Here is an 11,520-nt window from a genome sequence, read left to right on the forward strand (position 1 = left end):
TTTTTTATTTTTATTTTTTTATTTCTTTTAATTTTAAAAACATGTTTTTTTAATCTGTTATTGGCCTGTTTTTATTTTTTATTTCTAAAAATAATAGCATTTTCTTAAAAAAATTCAAATTAGCATTTAGAATTTATCATATTAATTTGTAAGATTTATGTATTACTTAAAATTTTAAATTGTTGCTTTTTATTTTTTTTCTTACATTTTTAATGAGGAATTATTATGCTGAATTTTTCTGTTTAATTTATGGTTTATATTAAATCTACCAGAACAAAATTTATTCAGTAAAATGACAAAACTCTTATGTTTTATATGTGAAAGCAATATAATATGTTAATTCATTGAAGTAAACTAACATAAAATGGATAACATCATATCCATTAAAAGATAAGGACTCAATCCATTAGATGAGATGAATGATTTTATTAACTCAGAGTATAATAAAGTACAAACTAACACAATCTCTAGTGCAACCATTAAAAAGATAATGCCAATTCATCTATTGCTTAGTTTTGCTATGTTTGGAAGGTACAACTTCTATGTCTGGTGTGTAATGTTGAGGAGCATAAACTAGCTTATCTTGTAGATGATTTGTTGTCTCACCTCTTCATTCTTTTGGTTCAATTGTTGGGGCCTTGAAACTTGATTACATTGCTCCATGATTGAAGTTGATTGTAGAAGGCATTCAATATTGATCTAGGTATAGTGTACTGATTGGGGCTACTCTAGGCCTCAATCCAAAATGATGATAAGGCAAATTATTATATTGTTGTGACTGCCAATTACTACTAACATGGAAACACCCCATCTATTCCACTCATTTGGTGGTAAAATAATGGCCAATAAATTCATATGATGTATTTGTCATTTCAAGTGGATCCTATGAAGTTGTAACTGTAATGCTAAATGGATCCACAAACCTTATCATAAAACTAGATTGGCTAGAATTTGCATAAATAGATGGGTTGGCATCGCCAACAGTGGATGGCTCCAATGTATCATCATTCATGTCTTATCCTCTTGATGTGCATGTTAAGCCCCATATCATTGCAAAGTTCAATTTTTTTTATTACCTATAGTGTTATGCTATCCTCATCATGTCTAAATATGGGTTGAACTACCTCTTTAATATCCAAAAATTTGATGTTTTGACAAGTAAATTCATAAGAATGAGTGATGAACTATATAACCTCTCCTAATAATGAGAGTCATGCTACTAGTATCCTCTTGTTTGTAGATCAAGGATAATGTCTAGATGGAGCTTTGGTGGGTTCTTATAGCAATTATAATGAAGCCATTTACTTGTGTCAATGTAAATAAATAACACTATCTACCTGATCCTAACCATGATGGACCAAATGACATGCCAACTTATCTTAAGTATATGCATCGACAATGATAGTCCCCCCAATCCACATTTGCTTTTTCATTCCATCTACTTTTGAAATGCTAGGCTCCATTGGATTCACGTTGATCCTCTATACTTCACCAAACTGTCTCATAACATGATATGGTAAGTTTCAGTTGACATAAGGCTAACTAAAAGTGGTGCTTGAACCTGCAACATGTCCCCATAGTAAAGTATAATTCAACAAATCACATCTAAATTTGATGGCCATATTGAGTCATACAACCTAATAGTTGCATAAATTTTAATATTATTTCAATATGATAATAATGCCTTGAGTGATGCACATCAATTTAAGAATTTATGGCTCTCTAGTAAACCATCAATTTTGTCTCTATAGCTTTGAATATCTCCTTTTGTATATGTCTAGCCCTTTGTTCATTCCATGTGTGATTAACATGTAAATTCAACTGAAAAAATAAATAAAATTTGTTAAATTTATATTAAAAAAACCATACCTTAATCCAAAGCTATTCCCATGGAAATCCCTTGGATATAAAACATAAGCGTTTGTTATTGGTGTTGACCTCATTTTTTATGAAGTCTGTCTCTTTCTTTAGAATCTAGAATCTAGCCTTAGGATTTTTCCAGTGACTCTTCTAGAGGACTAGTGTTGGGACCCACTCTACTTAAAAATTGAACCATTTTTTTGACTCCTTGTAGTCTCATATACTTGGTTTTAAATCCTCAACATTTGGTCCAATTAATTAAGACCAACATATTGAAACTCAAGTAGAGTTCCTATTAGTTTGAAAGGGCTTAGGAAAACCTTCCGAGTTTAGGGGTTTAGGTCTGGTAGTGGTGCAATTTCACTCACCTTCCCTTCACTCACTTTCACTCACTCTCACTCAGTTTTATGTAACTTTTTTTCTTAATTTTTATGTACCTCATTTTGATTATGAAGCACTCTTTAAGATAAGAAAGGTTGCTATCTTTCTAAAAATTAATCCATTAAAGAATATTTTTTAAAATAAAAAAAATCATTAAATCATATTTAACTTAAATGGAAAATCTTTGAATAATATATAAATACAATCTTTAAAATTTTCAAAATAAAATTTAATAGAACATAAGCGTTTGTTGTTGGTGTTGACATCATTTTTTATGAAATGTATCTCTTTCTCTAGAATCTAGCATTAGGATTTTTCAAGCGACTCTTCTAGAGGACTAGTGCTGGGACCCACACTAATTATAAATTGAACCATTTTTTTGACTTGTAGTCTCATATGCTTGGTTTTAAATCCTCAAAATTTTGTCGAGTTGATTGAGGCCAACATATTGAAACTCAAGCAGGGTTTCTATAGGTTTGAAAGGCCTTAAGAAAAACTTTTGAGTTTAGGGGTTAAGGTCTAGTAGTGGTGCACTTTCACTCACCTTCCCTTCACTCTCCTTTCCTTCACTCACTCTCACTCTCTTTTATATAACTTTTTTCTTAACTTGTAGGGAGCTCATTTTCATTACGAAGCACTCTTTAAGATAAAAAAGATAGCTATCTATTTAAAAAAAAAAACCATTAAAGATTTTTTTTAAATAAAAAAAATCATTAAGTCATTAAATAAAAATTGACATAAATGAAAAGTCTTTCAATAATCTATAAATACAATCTTGAAAATTTCAAAATAAAATTTAATAGATCCATAAAATATAAAAGATATAAAAATATAATAATACAAACGCTTAAATCTCACACAAATATACACCCTTCACTTATTAAATATCCCCAAATTTACACCTAATCCTTTGGTTTCTTTCTTGGTCATTCTCTTCATACCTATAATCCATTTAATGAACCAATCATGTTGGAATTAATTATAAATTCATTTGAACCCAAGTTTGAATCAAATTAAACCCATTTTGACACTAGTTTGATGCCACCTTCAAGCTACATTTCAAAATCAATTTAATACCTTTTCAATTTACTACCTTCTTAAGTCGCTCTTTGTGTTGAGCTTATCCATGACATTTCAGCATTGATTTAACTTATTTTTGAACCTAATTTAGGTTGATCTAAAAGCCAACTTAAAAACTAAATTGAACTATACTTGAACTTAACATTGAACCACATTCAAACCTATTATGAAACATTTTCATTAAATTGATTTTGGCTCTTCATTGAGCCAACCGTCTTGCTGGTTCGTTTGAGCCAAATCAGCAAGACCAAGTCATATTCTTGTGAGCTTGATCTAAGTCCATGTGAGCCAATACAAGCCAATTGTAGAAGTTTCACTTGGTTGCTGCCTTCCCACATGGCATATTCCCATCGACTCTCCCCAAAACCTCCTCAACTAATTCCCTTAACCAACCCAACAACAAGAAGCAGTGGGCACATGTGCCAACCCGTGTCCATGTTTTTTTTGCCCAAGCTCGCCATGACCTGAAATCCAACATGACGCATCTTCATTGGAGGCTTGTCACACTTGGCTCATCTTTACCAGTTGTTCTTAATTGACTCAGCACCACTTCAACAATCTACGACAAATGCAACAGGCCAATGAGAGCAGCGCCTCTACCCTAGCTGAGTCTATAAACCAAGCTCATTCTCTAGTTCAAAGGAGAATCAACCTCATCACTGACAAAGCCCCGACAAAACCTTTCCCAAACAACTCTCCAGAGCTTCATGACCCGACTCGCAATTACAATATTTATATTTCTTAAAATTTCCAAAAACTTGTCTCAAAATATATTTAGCGGCTAGTGTGAATAAATGAAATGATTTGGAAAATAAATGATAAGTTTTCGTACTAGGGGAAATACGCAAGAATGCATATCGTTTTAAGTAAATATAGGATTTTCCTTAAAAATTCCAGTATCGATCCCATGGGGAAAGCTGTAACTCTTAATATCAACTTGAAAAATTTCTTTCTAAATTGTAGATAAATATGATAGGAGAACAATGTCGATATGTTTGCAATGGTTAAAACTAAAATTAAGTAGGAAGTAACAACTAAATTTAAAAGTTTAATAAAGTTCAATAGATTAATAAAGTATAAAAATGAGTTTGAATGTTATGAAAAGATCTTTCCCCTTGCAAAGAGATGTTAATGAGTGTAGGATTTGAATGATTAAAAATATAAAAAAAAAATGTATTGTGATAAATAGAAGCATACCTATCCTTTACCCCCTATCGGTGCTAACAAAGAACATTGGCTAACTTAGAGTTTGTTTTAGCTTGTGTAGTAGTGTTAAGTAGATTATGACCTCTCACTTCCAGATTATCCAATGTGTCCTCTCTGTAGGACCTACTAGGGACACTTACGATCCAAAATCTAAACCGAATTGATAAAAGAATTTAGTCTGTCACTCTAGAAACAAAAATTTCATGCCCATCAAAACTTATCTCTCTATCTATCTGCACTCCCCCGCGGGTGATCACGACGACTCTTTCTAAAGTGAAGTGTGACATTCACAAGCTGGGTGAAATCATAGCCCTTCTGAGTTATTATGTTTCTCAACTGATTTTAACCTCACAAGTGGTCAATTTACAAAGTCAATGAAGAATCCCATCAAAATTTTTAAAATAAAAATAAATCTTTAAATCATTCTCACCTCACAAGATTAATTCTCATGTGCAAAGAGAAAGAAAGAGAACAACTCAAAATTAATGAAGTTAAAACAAAAACACATGATTTGTATTGAAACTCAAGTCTTAACAACAAAAACTTAAACATTAAACAAAAATATAAAATACCTCATGTCTTATCCCCACACATATCCTGGAGTCTCCTTCAAGCAATCTCCAAACTCTTACACACACACACTAAATCTTCTCCAAGTCTCTAAAAGTCTCAAAAAGATCTCCAAAAGTCTCCCTTTTATTTCAACAATTTGCCTCCATTTAATAGATCTCTGAAAATAACCAAGAGTTGCTTCAAATACCCGTTCAAAATTTGGTCAAATTCAATGCATCTTCTAGAAAGTTGGAAACTGGCTTTATAACGCCCAGTTCGCTCGACAAATGGTGCTATAGCGTCAAGGGTGGTATTTTGGCGACATGCAAAATACTTCATTTTTGTTCCATTTTCCCCTCATTTTCTTTAAATGGTCATTCCATGTACCTAAAACCAAAAACATGCAAAATATCTTCCTTTAAAATGCAATATCATAAAAAATGTACATAAAATGATTATGAATTATACACTAAAAATAAGTAATTTTTAAGTGGATCAATTCCCCCAAACTTAAACAATACTGGTCCTCAAGTAACTCCTTGTACTATGTAAAAATTTATAACTTGTGGTCGTGAGTTTTACTAAAAAGATTTCTATAGTTTTTGTCTTAAAATGTAATAGTGAAACTTAAGAAAATTTTAATAACCCAGGTTAAAACTAAAATTTAAGAATATCTTGTAGTCAAGTCTAAGAGTTCTAATTTTCTATTCATTTCAAGAATAACTGCAATTTGCGATATTGAGGATGCTTAGAAAAAGAATTTGATGAGAACTTTATTAGTAAGGGTGCTAATACTTTAAGCCTAAGTTTAGAAATGCAATTAGGTTCCTTTCCTTAAGATGATTCCAGTGAAACCAATTTTTTATTAGACGTCTTCTCAAGCTTCACCTCACATATATTTTCTTTTTTATTTTTTTGCTTTTCTTTTTCTTTTGATTTTGTTTTTCTTTTTCTTTTTAGTGTCATTTTCAATCCTTTCTTTTCTTTTCATGTCATGTGAGGATTACTATATCTGGATAGACTTGTAATTTAAGATCTTTAATATATCTAAAAATATAATTTTTTATTAGCTTTAAAAAGGATTTTTCTTAAAGTCTCAATTCTTTCTTTTTAAGTGTAAATCTAAGATCCTTAATATATCTAAAAATATAAATTCATTTACTTTAAATAATAAAAGCATAATCTTATACTCTTATACTAAATATCTTAACTCTAGAACTAACATTTATTATTAAAAACTTTTACTTAGGTCTTCTATGACATTTATTAAATAAAAAATATAGTTATCTAAAACTAACTCTACATACCACAGGTTATGTTAAAATAATTTTAAAAATACATTTCTTTGAGGACAAATAAGGTTTAGTTCTTAAAAAGGTTTTTATCTCTTTTTGCAAACTTAAACTTTTTGATTAATTTAAAACATGACAGTTCATGAAGAAAGAAAAAAAAAATTTATACTTTAAAACAGGAGAACAATATATGCACAAGTAGTAAAGACGGATGCTGAGTAGTAGTAAATCTAAGATTGACATGTATAACTATAAAAACACAAAGTAAAAGACTACTCTGGCATATAAATTGGAGCAAATGGTAAAGAGTAAAATAGTAGAGGAAAAAGGTGCAACACATTCGTTTAATACAAATGTACACTTAAGCATAATCAAAACACAAGCATAGCACTCCAACAAAAATAAAACTAATAACTAATAAAAGAAAATCCAAATTATAAGAACAGAGTAAAGGAAAGAAAACAACACACTACTCATGCTCCTCCTCCTCCTCCTCATCATCCAATCTACATCCTCCTCCATCTCGCTAGTCCCATATGGTGTAAAATTGGGGCAAGTAGGAAATCCTACTGAATGATCGTGCCTTATAAATTTCACCATATCCTTATGAAAGGCAATATCATAATCAACTCTCCTCTGTGTAGATTCATCATTGAGGTACAAGTGAGCTTTTAAGCTTTTCACTTGATTATGTAATGGCAAAATATCTCCTAATTGTATAAATAATTACTCCATTACAATATCCAGTGAAGTAGTACCAGAAGTGGAAGGTCTAGAAGTTGAAGTTGAAGTTGAAGTAGAAGGAATGTCAGAACCTCCACTCCTAGATCTTGATTTGGAATGTTTTCCATAAATCTCCAAATTTGTTTTTCTAATAGGCTTATGAAATGGTAAAATCTCCTCCCATGTCTCATATTTAACTCCAGATTCTATACACATGGTGGAAATAAGAGAAGGGTAACTATACCTCTAGTAGTTCCTCCTCATTCCTCTTGAGGAAATAATCACGTTCTTGTAAATGAGAGAGCCAATGTCAATAGGTTTTTTTATCTGAATGCAATAGTGAAAAGTGGCTCTTTCTTGAGTTACCTCACTAAAATGATTAGTTGGAAGCAATCTACCAGAAATAAAGTAATGTCAGGCACGACAACGAATGTTAAGCTTGTAAAAAGAAAAGTTTACCCGGCGTGCATTCTTTATCTTCCAAATTCCATTACCATCAGTCTAAAATCCCATAAGTTCATCGAGTTCAACATCAGTAGGATTAAACTCAGAATAAAAGTAGGTAGGAACACTATGCAGCTTTTAAATATGATTAATCTGAATAGGGCTAATATCCACATATTGCTCTCTCACAAACACCAAATCGTCTGATTCATTAGGCAGGTTGGCATAAAATTCTCGAACCACAGAAATTACAGCAACGACAGTGAAATAGCAGAAGTTCTCCCACTGTTACTCGACAATAAAAAATTCAATAGTTCCCCAAGGACGAAGAAAACTTCGTTCTACAATCAATTTCTTATATTGCAGATATTCGTATCTGTCCTGAGATTTCAGACTAGAGAATTTATCATAGTCAAAAAATGTTTTTCCTTTTCCTCACTTCATTTTAGGAGCCATGTCAAATCTAAAAAAAAAAAATTAATAAAAGTTCCAATACATCCCAAATGCAACTTCATAAGACTCCTACAAACACATTCTAAGCAAAATAATCATTCAACCATGGATTTCTCACTATTTTCATCAAATTTTAATATTTTTGGCCTAACCACATTGTGGGAGAAACCCATGGTGAAATAAAAAATTTTCAAAGCCAAGATGAAGATCTTACCTAAAGAAGATGAAATCTAGAGTTTGAAGTCCAATCAAGCACAAATTAAAGCCCTAAGGGATCAAGTTGTGAAATAGGTGATGAAGAAGACGAACCAGGGGCAAAAATGGTGAAAAACGATGGTTCAAGCACTTAAAACTTCTCTCGGGTTGGGTCGGTGCTATAGCACCAAATAGTGGCGCTATGGCACCAATCATACTCATCTAGATTTTTGAAATTTTTATATATTTGAAAAAGAACAGAAAATCTAAGATTTTTAAAGTTTAATATTTCAGTTTTAACAACCATTTTGAAAGTTATTGAGTTTGTCATCATTCCAAAATTTAAGTACGCAACTACCAATTCACACTTTGAACACATAAAACCAACTTTTAACAACAGAATAGAAAATGTTTCTTTATATTAATAATAAGTTTAATACAAACAACACAACAAAGATTTAATTAGATGTCAATAAGAACCTAAACAAACTTTTAGAAGTGCTAGAGCCATTATAATAACAAAGTTGGCACACCACACATAAAAACAAAATACTAACATAATTATCTATCTAAGAGTCCATCTAGGAGTAGTTGTGAATAATGGTGTCTCCCTCCTTATCACCCTCAAAATAATGACGATTGAAAACATGATAAAAAGGAGCACGAGGAAATTTTGATGCAACCTTATCGTCAATCCATTTGTTACAGCTATACATGTTCACTTGATAATCTTGGAAACTCGCCAAATTATTGAATTGGAGTTTCAACTGCCAATCCAAATTATCAAACAAGTGGAACATGTTTTCATACTTGGTGTGCAGACGAGATATCTCAGCTTCAATCTTTTCAAGTTTGTCCACAAGCCGCTCCAAACTTAATGCTAAGAATCCGTTGAAGTAGGTATGAGCTTCCTTATGCATTAACTTCTTGTCTTCAAACCTTCCATTGTCATTACTCTCCATGATCTCTAAGTTAGAATGAATTTTCTACTCTCTATTCTCTCTAAAATGCTTAGAAATGTCGAAGGGATGCCCCCTTTCCCTTCCTAGGCAGTTTTAGAGAGAAGAAGAGGGCATAAAACCGAAATTTGGGCAGTTAAGGGGAGTTATTCGAACTGTGGCACTATAGCGCTAGATCTTGTGTTATAACGCCAATCAAAAATTTTTGCACGTTTAATTTTTTTCGTCCCCTCCTCAATTTCATTAATGAAATAATGTTTATGCCATCTTAATCATATAAGACTCAATATCACTTCATAAACTCATCATAACAACAATCACTAGTCAAATCAATCTACACTGATAATTATGGGTTGCCTCCCACAAAGCACTTGGTTTAACGTCGTCAGCCCGACATAACCAATGTTTTAATCTGGTTGACCAAACATTAGGATCTCCTTAAATGTAGGACCATCTCCACTTATACAGGCTTTTAACATGTGTCCATTTACCTTAATTATTCCCTTAGTTTTAGGATCTTCAATATCAACAGCTCCATATGGATAAACTTTTTCCACTATAAATGGTCGTGACCACCTGGGCTCAAGTTTTCCTGGAAATAATTTTAGTCTTGTACTATATAATAGAATTTCTTGTCCAGGCTCAAAATATTTTTTCAAAATTCTCTGATCATGCCTCATTTTCATTTTCTCCATATAAATTCTGTCATTCTTATAAGATTCATTTCTTATCTCATCAAGCTTCTTTAAAATATATTATGTTTCATTTAATGATTTAAAGTCTGTATGCTTTTTTAAAGTTAGTACCTGCAGTATGTCAGAGCCCAGGTTCATACTCAGAAATCCTCTATAGGTTAGTTTTTATTTTCATGCATTTATTGTTTTCTTTCACCAACTAAATTTTGTACTAACACATTTTTAAATTACGTAAAAATTTAAGTTTAGGGGAAAAAAAATTCTTTTAAAAAGAAGTAAACTAAATTTTATTTGTCATTAATTAACTATTTTTTTAAAATTAATTTAACTTGACATGGGATATTAAGTTTAAATAATTATACTTATGTTTATGAATATTATGTTAAATTCAGCTAAAATTTTTTAATAATGAAGGTCAATTCTAAAGTTAAAGATGTTTGATATGATAAGATAAGACTATGTTTTTTCTATTTAAAGTAAAAGAAATTGTATTTTTGAAGTATTAAGAATTTTAGAGTTTTATGTAAGAAGAAAAGAATGAAACTTTATGAAAAATCATAAACTAATATGAATTTATAAGGTGAAGAAATGTAAAATGTTTTGACTTTAAGAAGAGGATATTAAAGTTCAAAATTATTAAAGGCTATCCAGATATAATAATTCTCACTTAAAAAAGAAAGGAAAGAAAGGATTGAAAAGATCAGGAATAAAAGAAAAGAAAAGAAAAGAAAAATGAGTGAGGGGAAGTTTGAGGAGATGCCTAATAAAAAATTGACTTCACTTGAATCAACTTAAGAAAAAAAGTTTTATTACTTTTTCTAAATTTATATTGAAGTGGCAGTAACATTACTAGTAAAGTTTTCATGAAGTTTATTTTCATATGAATGTTCTAAGTATCTTTGATATGACAAATTACTATTCTTCTAGAAAAGAACAGAGATTCAGATATCTTAAATTTGATTACTAAATACTCTTAGACTTAGAGTTTGAATCTAAGTGATTAAAAGTTTTTCTTAAATTTTACTATTTTATTTATTTAAACTAAAGTATAGAAGTTGTAAGTTAATCTCTATTCTAGGTCATATGCTTTTATATAGTAAAAGTGTCATTTGAGAACAAGTAACATTTAAGTTTGGGGGATTTTGATACAAAATAATAATATGTTATTTTAAGTAAACATTTTATGCTTATTTTTTATGATATTACACTTTAAAGAAGGGTATTTTCATGTTTTTATTGCAGGTATATCAATTTTAGGCATTTGGATCAAAAGTAGCAAAAATGACGAAATTTGGAGCCAAAATAGCGAATTTTGTGAATGTGGAGCAAAAATGACGAAATTTGGAGCCAAAACAACGACTTTTGGGATTCTGGCGCCTGAAGCGCCATTTTACAAAGAGTTGGCACCTGAACCGCCAGAATTGGCACCTGAAATGTCATTTGACAGAGAGCTGGCACAAGAAGCGCCAAATTTGGCTCCAGACTAGCCAGATTTGACGCCTGAAGTGCCAAAACCCAAAACAACATAGTCTTAATCAAGTTGGTGTCTGAAGCGCCATAGACGACTTTTTTGCTGATTAAGGCAGTTTGGAATGAATTTTGTGCAAATTTCGAAAGGGACACTTGTTTTAAATGCCCTGTAGAGTGATTCAATGCATCTAGACACATTGGAAGGTTCTT

The sequence above is a fragment of the Phalaenopsis equestris genome, unplaced genomic scaffold (assembly GCF_001263595.1).
Source record: "Phalaenopsis equestris unplaced genomic scaffold, ASM126359v1 Scaffold223141, whole genome shotgun sequence".
In the NCBI taxonomy this organism is placed as follows: Eukaryota; Viridiplantae; Streptophyta; class Magnoliopsida; order Asparagales; family Orchidaceae; genus Phalaenopsis; species Phalaenopsis equestris.